Raw genomic sequence first — 15,874 nt, 5'->3', positions numbered from 1 at the left:
AAGTACCCAACCAATCGGCAGCACTGATATTTGTACCATCTTTTAAAATGTCCTCAGCTGCAGCAACTTGAAATCACAATCAAAGTGTAGAAAGGTATATAGATTAGATGACATTAGGGCTGTTCGATATAACGATATATATCGGATGACGATATAAAAACATCTATCGTTTCATTTTACGCTATCGTTTGTTTCGTGGTGTCGCAAAATAAACTGTTTACGGCAATATTTTTTTCATTCGTTTTGATGGTCACTGTAGTGGCTATATTAATTTCTTAAAGTTCTCTCTTTCTCTTATATTTAATATAACCACACTACAGACGGACAAGCGCCTGTTTTTATGCGTTGTCGTTAGCAACAGACGACGGTAACACCATCGCGTGTCTCGCTTGTTTATGTTCCACATAAACCTTTCACAATAAAGCTCAAGATCCTGTTGAGACTTTTCAAAATAAACTGAATCACGTGAAAGAGCAGATTATTTACGGATGAGAAGTAAAAAAGAGCCGCCAGGTGCTAAAAAATAAACCTTAGACTCAAACGTTAGAACAGGCTTTTCCCCGCAGCACGCCGTGTAATAAATACTCACAAAGAAAACGGCGGCTTACAACTTATGTCTAAATGCATCGGTTAAAACACTCCACTCCGGGTAAAGGACGCCCAGCTGGAAACACTTCACGCAAGACGAGCTGCCCGAGATTCACAGAATTTACAGAAAATGTTACATTGGTTGATGGAAAACCTCCAAGGGTTCACAGAAAAATTAAATAGACCTTTAAAAGAATAAATTGGTCTTTAAAGACATAAATAAGCTAAAAGTAAGTTTAAAGTTATGTCTTCACCTTACTCGGTTATTCAGTACTCAAAATGTTACTGCTACCAACAATTAGATTGTTTGTCTGTTTGTTAGCACAATAACTGAACAATTTATGGACAGATTTCCATTAAGACATTAAGCCTTTTTAATGGAAGTATAGACTTGTCAGCTACCTTATTAGGTCGACCTTGTTGCCCTGCTACTTTCCTTCAGAATGGCTTTAATTCTTCCAGCAACAACAAGATGCTGGAAACATTCCTAGGAGATTTTGGTACACATTTTGATACATGCATGATAGCATCACACAGTTGCTGCACATTCATAATGGGAATCTACTGCTTCATTGCATCCCAAAGGTGCTCTACTGGATTGAGAGCTGGTGACTGTAGAAGTCATTTGATTACAGAGAACTCATTGCTGTGTTCAAGAAACCAGTTTGAGATGATTTGGTCTTTTTTTCCTTTTTAAATATATATCTTTTTAGACTTTTATCCATTATTTGATAGAAAAGACAAGAAAGCTGGAAGAAGACATACAGTAAATAGCCTCAAGGCAGATTCAAACCCTGACCTCTGTATTAACCTTGTAGCATTTGGTCTAAGGAGCTTGGAAAGAAAAGCCTCTGGACTTCTTTGAGTTGCTTGAAGACGTTTCACCTCTCATCCGAGAAGCTTCTTCAGTTCTAAGGGTCAAATGGTGGAGAGTCCCAGATTTAAACCCAGGGGGAGTTTCCCCCCAAAGGGGGACAAAGGACCCCCTGATGATCCTCTACCTAATCACATGAGACACTGATATATGTAGTATATGTACGTAGCCTCGTTCTTGAATTATTGCATTCACAAAATTATAATAATAATAATAATAATAATAATAATAATGGATTGCATTTATATAGCGCTTTTCGGGGCCCTCAAAGCGCTGTACAATTCCACTATTCATTCACTGTGGAATGTGACTGTGATACGCAAACAGTCACATTGCGACGGATGCATCTGGGTGCAATTTGGAGGTCAGTATCTTGTCCAAAGACATTTCAACATGTGAACTGAAGTGTCAAGCTGGCAACTGTCTAAGTGGTGAACCACTCTACCTTCTGAGTAAAACCCACTGGCTCTGGAGACAAGAGTTTTGACATTTTCTTTTTGGAACTACAAAGAATTTTCCACAAACAGTAAAAAAGTACCCAGGAAATTACTTTTTTACTCGTTGTTATTCACCACATAGCTGTCTACTTGTGCTCACTAATTACAATAAGCTAAATCATTTATTTCTGTATGAGAATAGGAGATAATGGAGATAATGGAGTCTCCATGCTGGCAATGGCGTTGGAAATTTTTCTCAGTGCACCTGTGGATGTACAGTGTGACATGAATATTGGTCACATACCGCTGTACTTGTATCTAATAGTGACATATTCTATCTGCTGAGGAGACTTTCTAAAGAATTCATGAGACAAAGCTCAGAGCAGAAGGCCCATCCCTCAATGTCAGAGATTCATCATCCAAACAGACATGCACGTGCGTGTGCACACAATCACGCAGCGAACTACCTCCAACTTCATAATGCAGACTGACAAAGCCAAATTATGGTCATGCAGACAGTGGAAACTTAGAATGAATCTGAGACCCAAGAGAATCCTCAGAATAACACAAAACCCATCTAAGACACAATCATGTCATCCCACAAATCTGTACAGAAGTGTGTGTGAGTTTGTGTGTGTGACTACAGCCTTCCCATGTGGTCAGTCCAACATAGACACTATTGTCACTGACTGAGCTCCCTGTGATATGGAGGTGCTGACAGGTAGCACTCCGGTGGGACTTGTGCGACCACAACAAACTAGTGTGGCTTACACACACACACACAGGACGTGACGTGACATACTGAGAATCTTGGCGACAATGTGGGATCCTCAGCACATCAATAATGCAGCCCCTCTGACAACTGGAGGAATCAAACTCCTCGCTCCGTCTCACTCTATCATCCTCTCACTCTCTCTCTTTCTTGCATTCTTGTTCCTTGTGTTGCCACTTTTCGACACATCCATCTCTGCTCACTTTGTTACCCACTCCTCTGCTACAGCATGAGAATGGAGCGTGAATTAGAATGCAGGCAACAGGAACAGCTAAGCTGCTTTTTTTCAGACAACTTTGCTGGATAGTATCAAAAGTGACAGTAACACATTAGGCCTCATGGGATCAAAACAACTGAAATGGATATGAGGGCTTATATGTCACATTTGCGTGTTATTTGTTTGGGGTGTTAGCTGCAGGCATATAGTTTGGTCGTTTAGCTAGCTTGTCATATCAGCCTCAAAAACAGCAATGTACAAGCACACATACACAGGGAAATGTCTGTCATAATCAAAGAGCAGCGTCTCATGGTGGCACAGCAGCCATCTGTAGCCATGACAGATGAGAAGTGCTGGAGACACTGGAGTCTGTACATACAGACACACAGAGAGCAGAGCCGCAGGCCTGCTGAGTTTTGATGTCACTACAATGGCTGTCACCAACTACCATGCCATTGTATTGCCACATAAATCTGTATTGTCTGCTTCCCTGTGTGTGTGTGTGTGTGTGTCTCTTTTGCCCTCCATGTTTCATGCTTGACTGTCCCTTTTGCGCTGGAGTTTTTGTCAGTTTAAACTAAAAGACAATTCCAGTTTAGAACAGCACTGGTCTTATTTAAGCCATCATTCATGTAGGTAAGATAACTGTGTAATCAACATAAGAATGCAGCATAAAAACAACACACCAAGCTTCCTATGAAAGTGTTGAACAGGGTGAGAAATGCAAACATTTACTGCAGGAGAAAATGACTGTAAACAAATCAGCAAGTAACATGTTTTAGAATCAAACACTTTTTTTTTTTACCATGAAATAATCAAACAAGACAAAAACGACAAACTCCAGTTACATGCAAAGTTCATAATGAAAAAGGAGTCCCAGGCTACAAGCAAATTCTGGCCCAGGATCTTGTTGCTGTGAGGCAACAATATTTTACCGCAGAATGAAGTGTTTTATTAAATTACAATCTCTCCAGTAATGACTATATTGTAATTCTGGGCTAGAATTGTAAGCGTTTCCAAATGGCTAAAACACAGCAAGCCTTGTACAATCAAGCTTAATGTGATATGTTTTTCCCTCATAAACCTGAAACTTTAAAAAATGTAAGTTTTTTTTTCTTACAAATTAGAGTTCAGAATCTATTCCCCCCCCCCCTCTTCAAAATATTAAACCCCACCCCAGAATAATAAGTTACTAATGTGAGTTTCTGTTCAATTGTGGTACTCTGGTTTTGATTTTTTGATTTCCTTCATTCCACACTTCCTTGCTAATGGCTGAGGCACAGTCAACCATGCAACTGGTCAAATGATGCATGGCTAACACAAGACTCTGTCCTCCTTTCTCTGAACAGTCATTTTAAATGCTATACCTGCTATCCAAATGGATCTGACAAGCGTTCACACAAACACACACACACACACACACACACACACACACAGACACACACACACACATCACAGACATCAACTCATCCATATAATGCTGACAGCCAGTATTGCTCTGCAGAGAGATATTACTTAGCTGTATTGCATTGCTTGCACTTGCAGTAGAGAAAATCATATTACTCACAAATGCCATTTAGGTGTGAGACTGTGTGGCTGCTCCACACATGCTGGGTGCAAAGAGTTTCTCTCTCACCCGTCTTTCTGTGAGCAACTGCTTCAGTGCGCCACGCGCCCCTTAAGAAAGTCAACACTGCTGTTCTGCGTTGGCACTGTAGTTGCAGTGTGGCAAACTCTTTTTTTAAGGTTTCAATTTTGTAAGGTCAACAATTTTTTTAATGAGACTACTACAAATTAGCACAAAACCAGTTGTCGGCAAGTTTTATTTCATTTTTGTTGTTTGATTTTCTTTTCTTTTTTTTTTTTTATTTTTAATTTTGTCATGAGCTTCTCTGGGAAATCTGAGGTGGGTAGACGGAAACTGCACACTTCCCCTTGCCTTTAGGAAGGAAGTGTCACGCGTGATGCCACAATCTCCTCATAAACTGGGAAACCAGAAAAGAGGATTGGAGCATGGAGAGAGGACAGAGACACCCTATTTTTGCCACTCGCTCCCTCGCTACACCCCCCACCCGCCCCAAGTGTTGGCAGGACTGGGCAACAGAGGATGAGACTGTTTGCCATCTTCCCAAGAAGCGCCTCTGTCTCTCTCTCCCGGCGTCTTTTGGTGTTCCATCGCACTCTGTATCTCCTCAAGTTGTTGCGTTAACCTTCATCATCCATCTTTTCTGTGTTTTGCTAACCTTCCATTTGCAAGTCTAATGTCAGGCCTACCTGGCTGCCTCCTGCATGGCTCCCGGCTGTATGCTTTCCAGGCACTATGACAATGTTTTCCTCAAGCCCCATTAGTGCCTCCTCACACCACTAACAGCCATGCAGCACACAGAAGGATGAGAGGGGGGAGGAATGAAGAGGAGGATTACAGAGGAGAGCTGATAGAGGAGGAAGGGGTAGGGGTTGGGGGACTGGGTGAGACTGGGGAAAGCAGCCCGCGCAGAGTGGTCGGCCAAGTAAGAAAAACGGTGTAGGGGGATTAAGGGAGATTGAATGGGGGCAAATGGGAAAATGATAATAAGAGAAGCATAGAGCGATGCTGGAGGGGGAGGGAAGGGTGAGGAGTTTGGATTAGGAAGAAGGTTGAGGGGTGGGTGGGATGTGAGGGGGCTGGGAAATGCGGGCTCTTCCAGTATGGCTGTTTAGCAAACATAATTTGCATAGAACTGATGCGGATGGAGTTCTGTGTCACAGTTATTTGCATACATTTGCATAAAATTAATCCCCTTCCCAATCTCTGCAGCGATTGTTTCTGATGCAGAAAATAAGTCAACAAAATGAACTAACGCAGCCAAACAAAGCAAACATATTGACTCAGACGCATGCTGGAAGAGTGCATGGGAGGGCTGCTGTATATGTGAATATTGTGGCAGAGCATCTGTGTGAAGCCATCTGCAATGATTTGAGGTCATTTAGCAGTTCTTTAACAAAACAAATATTCTCTTATGGAAAACTATTCACACTCCACCTCCCACTCAACAAATACTACATGTCTATTTAAGGGCCAGACAGCAAACCTTCTTTTTTTTATAGTGATTTCTTTCACCCCCTCATTTACAACTAATAGTTTTGGGTGATCTGCTGTTTAGTCCGATCATCCAATTATCGCCTCGTGAGACTGTCAATATCCTGGTTTGATCGCTGGAGGGGAGATTAGCTACAGTATCTTCCTTATGTTGACTCACATACTGTATTTTTCACCTGCCCTCCTATGCTCGTGCGTGCGAGGACGGCATGGAGCAGATTTTGTCTCACTCAAGGTGAAACAGAGAGCAGAGCTGCCACAACTGGAAATCCACAATTAAGGATCTAATTTATTTTATTTGTTGCAATTTAAATACAAACTAACAGAAAGAATAACCCTCTATCCTCTATCAACTTTTTGTGATTTTGTGATGGACCAACTCCTGACACAAATGCTTACATTCATTTTGACTACTGTGGACAGTAGTCTTGGTTCTATATAGGATTTTAATATGAATTTAATAATAATAATAAACATCATCATCATTATCATCATCCCTGTATATATATTAGTTGGAAAACAAGTCCAGTATCATCTCAATTGCAGTTCAAATTTAACTTTATTAATGTTATTATCATTGATTGGCACCATTCTCACGTCTATAGATTTCCAAAAATTAGGTCCCATCAGATTTCCTGATTAGAGCCAAGTTCAAACTGTGCATGGAAGTCCAAGCTTGCCATATTAGTTCAACTTGCCATGTTGCAATTTTTCAAATTAAGGCAAAGTTAAGTTAAGCTAAGCTAAATGTTATCTTAATCAAAATTGGTACAGAGTAGTCTTTAAAAGTTTAAAAGAAGAAAAAAATATTTACAATTTCCAAACTGCCTAAATGTTTCCATTGCCCCCAAACTCAAGAAAAAGTGTTATTACTCTGCAATCTTTTGCTACCCACTGTCCACTGAGAGTGGGTGGAAAGAACTATGTTGAAACTTTATGTATTGATAAAAGTTTCAAAAATATAAGATTCAGTAGAATCTTGTCTTTTCAAAGGGAAAACTTAGTACCACAGAGTATACAATGCTACAAAAAACCACAACAAATCACCATAAAATGCAACTGAAACCTGTGAGCTCCTTCAAGATGTACCTGTTGCGCATCTCAATATCAAACTAAGATCACACAAGCACACATTCAAGGACAAATGTGTATTCTTGCAATCAATGCTGCAAGGCTTGGTGTGAGGGGAAAAGGAAAATAACAACATAAAAGATTCCTTCACTAATCATTTTATCCTGCGATCAATCCAAACTACAGAGCATGAAATAATGCAGATCCTGCTCTCAGGCCAAGTGGGCATTGATCAAACACATTTGAATGGTTTTGCACCTGTGCTGGTTTGTGTGTATACACACACACGCGTGCACACACAAACACACAGACAGAACCAGAATGACAAAGTCTGTTTATGGTTGTGTTTCTGGGTGTGTGGCCATTGATCAAAGCAGTGCCCTGGTTTGCCGTTGAGGAGAGGAGCCAATTGATCACAAATGGCTGTAATTGGAATCTAAATAAGACCTGCTGCATTGATCCCATGTCAGTTCTCAGCTTCTGGCTTCTGTATATGCTTTTATGCTGAAAGCCAGCCAGTCCACCTCCTCTAAGCTTCTTCCACTGGCACGTAGCTTTCTGCATCAATAATTACTAAAGTCAAACTTTCACATCTAAACTGTAAGTAACTTTGACGATTGACTAACATTTTATAATACTATGCCTGCAATTTCCCGTCTTACTGCACCACCTACTCAACAATATGCAGTTATTAGCCAAAGTGGTGAGGAATGATTGCAAATGTCAAATGTTTTTAAGACTCAAACAATAGAGCAAATCAAGGTAGTGGTGAAAAAAATAAGTGTGTAAAGTCGCTGCAGCCATTTCTATGCCAGTCTATGTTGGCATAAAAGTGGCTGCTTCAAAGCATACACACTTACACCTACACACAAGCACACATTCCCCTACAAACAACCTCCACCAGCAAGATAAGGGCTAAATTATGGGATCTGCGAGTTGCCTGGTGAGAGGAGCGTTATGAAGACAGAATGCAGCAAGTAGCAAATGGCCTTTACACTGTTTGTTTGTGTTAGTTATTGTGTGTGTGTCTATAAATGGTCATTCATGCATACCCACAGGCATAGAGAGAATAAGAAGCCACAGTTTTATCTCCCTGTCAGGTGTTTAAGATGTATTTGTCTGTCATCCACTGGAACAGATAGAGATGAGAGATTCATTTATATATATTTACACATAATGGAGACATATAAAAACATGTCATTTAGACTGTTTCTGTATTCGAGCGCATTATGTCGTTTAAAATTGCATTAGCATTGCTAATCCACATGAACTCGCCTGGAAGCAAACACGGTAGAGTGCTGTCACACAAAACAACTGTATGCAAACATGCTTATGCAATATCACAGTCGAGGTTGTGCTGTGACACCAAATATTATAATAGCTGTGATTACCTGTGGAAACAGAATCTCAGCTGTTCCGATACTCACTATAACAACACAATCCCAAATGGGATATTGATTTTTTATTACTGTTTTTACAAGCAACATTTTAATCAACATACCATCACAGGCCAGCAGCTTTGTATCATGTATATACAACTATATGTTTCCATTTACTGTGCTGCTGGTGGCTCCTTTGGTGGCATGTGTGACCCCAATGATTTAGCTGATCAAACTGCGTTGCTTCATTGTTTCCTGCTCTCAGTAACCTTTTACAAAACTTTCAGACCTCAAAGCCAAACAGGTTTGTTCAGTGAATTTATTTCACATAGTACTCACTCAGTTAATATGAAGCAACTCAACTTGATTCAAGCATCTTCTTCAATCAAGTCATGTACCAGACAGCTTCTGTATAGCAGTGCTCCTGGAGGTGTAAATGGTAAAATGTGTCCCTGCCTGCATCACTGGACACCCTGGGTAAAAACCTGTGATAGTTTTTGTACTACCAAAGAACTATGGTAAATCAGAAGGTGTATGTTCCCAGCTCTATGCAGGCTGGAGATACACCTAATTTTGTTTGGCAGTTTTTTGAGAGGCTACCAGGCAGCAGAGATTTCTTCTTCAGACAAAAACCTCGTTTTAACACCAGTTTTTAACAAGTGGGTCTTTGTAAATGTTTGCTTCTTCGGTTCATGTCATGGTAAAGTCTTTTGTTCCACCCTCACATTCTAAATGAATAAATGAGTATTAGATTCTAATTCCACACTTTACTCTTGCATCCAAGGTACAACTCTGCAGTTTACCCTGTTCAGTAAACTTTTTGGAAAGTCCATACTTAGTGCTGTTGCCCACTAATTGCACCAAGCCTGCAATTAGTGGACAACACACTATCCCCTGAACCACACTCTCCCTTTAGTTTGTCAAATTTTGTTTTGACCTTAGCCTCACCTAAACAAAACCACAGTCGAAACAATGACAAAATGTGTGAATAACATGAGAAAAGAAAGCACAGACAGACAGGGGGTTTCTGTTATTGTTATTGTTATTCAAGTGTTTTGTGGAAAATCTAAAATACTGCATTTTGTGTTGGAAACACACACACACACACACACACACACATGTCTGGTTTACATTATAATATTACAGTTGAATATCACAACATCAAGAGAGCAGGACATGGACCTTTTTGGATATTATGTGAAGTATTTATAGAAATCTGTGAAGATGGATTTTATTAGGACAGTTGTGCGTTTGTATTAGCAGGTGTTTCTTTGTGTCATACATGCATATTTTATTTTTCTTAATTTCTGAATTTGTTGAGTCGGATATACATTTCTTTATGCATATGTTGATGAATGACAACTATGTACGCAAACATTCAGATCTGTGTGTGTGTGTGTGTGTGTGTGTGTGTGTGTGTGTGTGTGTGTGTGTGTGTGTGTGTGTGTATCAGACTGTCTGGCTTTTCCTCACCCGCAGCAGGAGAGCTGCTTGAGCCTTAATGACTTTGTTAATTACTGTGTTTAGAACGTACATCTAATGAGCGTGTGTTTTACAGCAGAGGGACACATGCGTGCGCTAACACAAATACATTTGCATACACATACAAGTACCAGGAGGAAAAAAGGCAGATGGATAGGAGCATTTAGATGGTGTACACGTTTCTTTGGCGATAAAAGCGTGTAAATCGGAAAGCAGCGTATACTGTATGCTGCATGTATATCCTGTATCTGACTGTGCTAAAAAGTGTGGACCAGCAGGAATGATGCTGCTGGAGGCATTTCTCAGTGTGATGTGAGCTAGCATTCCGGTACATGAAGAGAGAGATGAGCTGGAAGTGAAGACAGTTCTGAAAAGTCTGCCGTCTCTTCTCCCCACTATCTGTTTACACACACTTCCATTCACTCTCCGAACTGCTGCTGTCAGATTCAAGACTTGTTCTTCTGAAATGTATGTTGTTGTAAGGTACTGATCCATCCAGTCAGATATTCCAATTGATGTCTGGGCATTTTCAAACTACACAACTGGTTTGTAATGGGTCCCTGAGGGCTTTGCGGTCATAAAAAAAATAAACAAACAAAGAAGGAAAAAACATCAGCACTCAGAAAAGCACGATTCAATTCCAGTCAGGAACGATAAAACATCAACAGTGGAGGTATGAGGTTTTTGTCTGACAGCAGCATCATGATGCAATGTTGCTACACCCACTGCTGTTCTGTAGACAAAGCCAAATCAATCAGATTTCCACAGCTGGCGTTAGATCAAGTAATGCTTCATTCCTCACAGTCACAGAAGCTTGGATCTGCAGCTCAGTCTTAAAGTATTCATAGAGGCAGAAGACCAAATGGGCCTTTATATTTATTTATTTATTATTCTGTGCCACCTGTGTGTTTCATAAAGAGTAAGCCAATCATCAAACACGGAAATGATCGGGAACCGCAATTAATTGTTTTCCCAAACATCTGAATGTGGTCAAAAAAACAAAAAATCACACTGGGATCTTCAAAATGAGAGAGGGAAAAACAAATACACAGAACATTCAGAAAAATAATGAGTGTATAAGCAAGACAGATAAAACAAACACAAGAGTTGCACAGCCACAAGAAAGTTTATACTGTGCAACAACAAATTCTCCCCCAAAATGTCTACTCAACACAAAAAGCAGAAGCAACTCCCCGTAATGTTTTAGATACAATCATGAGTCCCATGCACCGTGTTTATTACCCACAGTGTTCCAGCAGAAAACTCAAGCTGAGACAGTATATTCCAGCTCTCAAATCCCTTGAGTTCAGCACCAAGGACAGCTTCTCTGCTGCTGCCTGCTAAGAACATTTCCTCTTTTTGAGGATTTGTAGAGGCCAGATAGGCTTATTTATAAACTTGAGAGCCTGGACAATATGGGACTTTGTGAAGTGAATTACATTTTCCAGCATGACTAGTTCTGACTTAAAGCCTGTAAATGTGGCATGCAGGGGAGGTTTTTTCCAGTGCAAAAATGAGAAATTTAGAATTACTTTGAGTCTCATGTGATTGTACTGAAAACACACTGTTACCATAAAATCCTGCAAGAAATACTGATGGCCACTCTGGAGCCTATGCCACGATTTATTTATTTATTTATTTTAAAAACAGCCCAAAGAGGACATATTAGAGATTTGTGTCATTCACACATACTACCACATTAAAGTGTTTGTTTAGGATCAGTCACAGCTTACAAGAGTGGGAGTGGTAAGAGAAAGTGATAAGAAGATGCTCACCTGCTCCAGCTGTTCCAGGAGAAGCAGTGAAGAGAAAAGGAAATAGTAGATGAAAAAATAGGCGATGCATCTAGTGTAATTTCGGCTCCAACAGCATTTGTTTTTTACTGACTCATTATTTGTACACTACAATTTGTCAGACACAAACAGTGCATCAAAACAGAAGCTGAAACTTGTAAATATTTGGTAGTTTTGTTGGATAAATGACTGCAGTAATTAAAAGATCATGTAAAATATACTGTCAACCTTATTGTTTGTTGAACTGTTTCAGTACAAGTATGACTGCAAGGTATAGATATACAGTTCATTAGGTACACCTGCTCAACTGCTTGTTAAATATCTAAATAGCCAGTCACAAGGCAGATATTTCTTTAGACATGTGGACATGTTGAATTTCAAAGTGAGCATAATAAAGGGAAAGTTACAACCAAGGTAGGCAAAAGAGCATCTTTGTACTTGCATTTTAAGCAAATCAAATCTTTAAATAGCAGAAATTTACAAAGACTGACCAAAATTGGGCAACAGAAGATTACAAAAGCATCGCCTGGACTAATGAGACTCGATTTCTGATGCTACATTCAGATAATTGGATCATAAGGAGGCATGAACAACATGAAGGCACAGATCCATCCTGGGTTCTACTGACAGTTTAGGCCGCTGCTGGTGGTGATGTGATAATGCAAAGGATATTATCTTGGCACACTTTGTGCCCTTCAGTACAAACTGAGCATCGTTTAAGCATCACAGACTGAGTATTTTTGCTGACCCTGTCCATCCCCTTTTGACCACAGTTGACCCATCTTCTGATGGCTGATTCCAAGAGGATAACGTTGCCATACCACATTCAAAATATCTCAAAGTGGTTTCTTGAACATGACACTGAGTTCAATTTACCCAAATGGCCTCCTCCATGAGCAGATCTCATTTGATATCATAAGATGTGCAGGCGAAAAATCTGCAACAACTGTGTGATGCTGTCATATCAATGTGGACCAAAATCTCTGAGGAATATTTCCTTTTTAAATGTATGCCACAAATAAATAAGGTAACATGGTGCACCTAATAAAATGGCCAATGAAGGTATATGCATGTAATAGTGAAATCATACATAAAAAGCTCATTCACGGGTATTAATGCGGTCACCCACAGAGGAGAGCCTGATAGAAATATTCTCAAAAATGGATGAATGCCAGAACTGCAGCAGAGGTACATTATTCCCTGAATCACCCACTCTTTACACTTATGCACGCACACACACACACACACACTTTTTGCCACACGTTCATCCACATACTCATATGTTCACATTCTCACAAAAGCCTAAACGCATACTCATACATACCCACAATCAGTCATCCACTATTCCACTTTGCTGAAGCCATAAAAGTGTGCCCTTTCTGCGTGGCGCATTGCCAGCCACTAACAGCACATTACCAGTGTGTGACCCCTGCATGTGCTGAAAAAGGAAGTGTTTAACCTACTACCCTTTTCTGCTGATGTTACCTATCTCCTCCTATGTTGAATATGGACCATGCACAGTCAACGCCTCGCTTTATTTGTGAGGAAAATGTTGAAAGAATGTGGCAGTGCGTCTATGAAAATTACGGCATTTGAAGCAGCACGTGTGCTCCGTTGACTTAGCTTTTTTTCTAAGTGTGTCTTTCTATTCCCATCTGCAAGATGCAATGGATTCATTCCTGCTGTGGCGTTCTATCAGAGAGAACATCAATCTGCTAGAGTGACATTTAATCCCAAGCCTGGGCAGGTAGAGAAACACACATATATTCACATGGCACAAAAAAACATGCACACAGAACAAATAGGCACACACACGTAAACACACTATCAGGAGCTTGAAACTCACACACAAACACAAATCAAAACCAGAGCCTAAACCTGCGGACTCTGCGTGAACACTGTGGATCCTGCAGTGCGATGAGAGAATGTGAACTCAACTGCTACAGGAAGACAAGCTCTATATTCAAGAAGGAAAAATAAAGCTATGAAAAAAGACAGAGGTAGAAGCTTTGAGGGAAAATGTTTCCCGCATCAATCTATTGGTTTAGACTTTGACAGAATGGCTCAGAGACACAGGTGGTCAAGAAGAACAAGGGGCTGATGTATGGATGTCTGTGGTCTGTTTTTCACTGTCAGCTATCCACTGAACGCTTCAGCCTGCAGCTTTCCCATCACACTGCTCGGCAGCCACACCCACCTCTCCACATCTCAACATCTGTCAAGACCATTTTCACCTGTTTTTACTTTTCTCATTTTTTCTAGCTTGTCTCCTATATTCCATCTCTATTGTTTTGGTCTTCAAGAGGAAGTCGTTGCAATGTCCTCATTAGTTGGTTGCAATTTCTCCAAAAGTACTTAGCGTTTCCCTCCACTGATGATCACTTCTTTTAATGAGGTCATTTTGAGAAATCCTTACATCTAATTATATGTGTGGATGTTTTTGCACATACAGCCAGACAATGTGCACACTTATTGTATCGCTGGAATAAATGACAATACTCCTGCCATCATTAGCAGATGCACTGACAATTTGCTTGTCACAAAGAGAGAAATAAAGGAGTAAAAGAGCAGAGACATGAAAATCTGTTAAAATTCGAATGAAAGCACAAATGCAAAGGGAGAGGAGCTCTATCACAGAAGGGCACAAAACCAGCAGGGCTCTGAAATCAATTTTAATTAGTACTTTGCATCACCTAGAGTCATACATTTTTGACAGCACTAGAGAAAGGTCTGTCAGAGAGCACGGCCTCTGTTGTCACACGCGGCAACCTCCTCGCTGCTCCCCTCACAGAGCTGCCTCAGTAGCAATCCAGTCATTGTCATTTTGAAGTCTTTCACCAGCAGAGGTGAAATTAATTAAAACTGTATCACTGTAGCCCTGTCATCAAGATTTCATGTTGATGGGGACCAACAAGTTGCTGTATAAACCTAACATGTCTTTTTAAACTGTCTGAGCAGCATAACCTGAGCAGTCATTTTCAGCTGTGGATGATCAACTTGTATTCAGGTAGCTTCCAACTCTCCCCAAGGATCTCTTCTACTAATCCAGAACTGTCTCAAGGATCTTTCTGCTGCCCTGTTTATGTTCTCGACGCTCTCCTCTCTGCAACTCAAGTGTCACCGTGCTAACTAAAGGTTTTCAAAGTGACAACACTCTACAAATTTGCATAAAACCTCATGGGCTTGTAGCTTCATGTTTTCTTTCCTTCTGAGGTAGTGGGTCAACAGGAAAATACAAGGTGTCATCTTCTCAAAATGTAACTAATCATCAGGACTGCTAATTCCAAATTTCCTGTAGCGGAAAACGACCTAATGTGCTTTAGTGTTTTAGTATGAATATGAGACTTTGAAAAGATTGGATTTTGTAGTTACACAATTTATAAGTTGTCAGACAAATGTCTTTTACATAACATACAATATGCTCTATATATGCCAAAAAGAAAAACAAATTTTTTTTAAAGCTTTCCTCTGACAGAGTAGGGAAAACATCTTTCACAAGCTGGTTGTAAAGGTGGCTTATTTGTGATCTGAAAAATGCTGCTTTGACTTGACACACAAAGCTGCCAATCAGCTTTCCTCTGTATGGAAAGAACACATGAGGAAAGAAAAAAGATAAGGTGTCAAAATCAGATCATAGTTACCTCGATAAAAGCCCCAACCAAATAGCAAGTTGAGCATCTAGTGCTGACTGTCAAAAGTGCTTATGTAAATCTACCACTTGTTATTGTAAAAAAAAAAAAAAAATGGTTTCATTTTTTCCATATTTAGTGAGTTACTTTTGTTTATCTGAGTTGATTTTTTCTATCAAAGATTCGAGATCCGCTATATGTCGTACATCATGTCCAATAAATATCTGCAGATGACTATATCACAGTGTGATTGCAATGCAATTAAAAACACTGACAAGTCAGAGATGTGTGATGTTTCCCTCGTAGAGTGACAGCAATCCGAGTGTGGAATCTGTTCCACTGTGAGGAGTGACACATCACATGATTAGACAGCATGCTTGTGGCAGCTGCCACAGGTAAACACACGCAAGCTCGCACACACACACGCAATGAGTGAGAGAGCAGGTTTGGGACTAGTTCTCCAGCTGAGTTACAGCACAGTGTAATAAAGGGAAAGCTGCAGGCGGCTCATTCCAACCCAGCAAACTCCCCTTGAACATACACAATACTAAGT

General features: G+C 40.2%; 1 protein-coding gene across 5 annotated transcripts in view; it reads right to left on the bottom strand.

Moving 5' to 3' along the window:
- Positions 1-15,874, bottom strand: part of dab1a (DAB adaptor protein 1a) — a 216,744-nt gene that overhangs the window by 125,582 nt on the left and 75,288 nt on the right. For 4 of the 5 annotated variants that reach the window (XM_005923244.3, XM_042221365.1, XM_042221366.1 and 1 more), the window contains exon 2: positions 11,675-11,683. The exons of the other annotated variant lie outside the window; for it this stretch is intronic. The gene's annotated coding sequence lies outside the window, so the exon portion shown is untranslated. The remainder of the gene's footprint in view (positions 1-11,674; positions 11,684-15,874) is intronic. 5 annotated transcript variants of the gene reach the window in all.

This window comes from Haplochromis burtoni, unplaced genomic scaffold (assembly GCF_018398535.1).
Source record: "Haplochromis burtoni strain Fernald_Lab_line unplaced genomic scaffold, NCSU_Asbu1 Contig_65, whole genome shotgun sequence".
NCBI lineage: Eukaryota > Metazoa > Chordata > Actinopteri > Cichliformes > Cichlidae > Haplochromis > Haplochromis burtoni.
The sequence above is the reverse complement of the archived record's forward strand: the minus strand, read 5'-3'. Positions and strand labels throughout refer to the sequence as shown.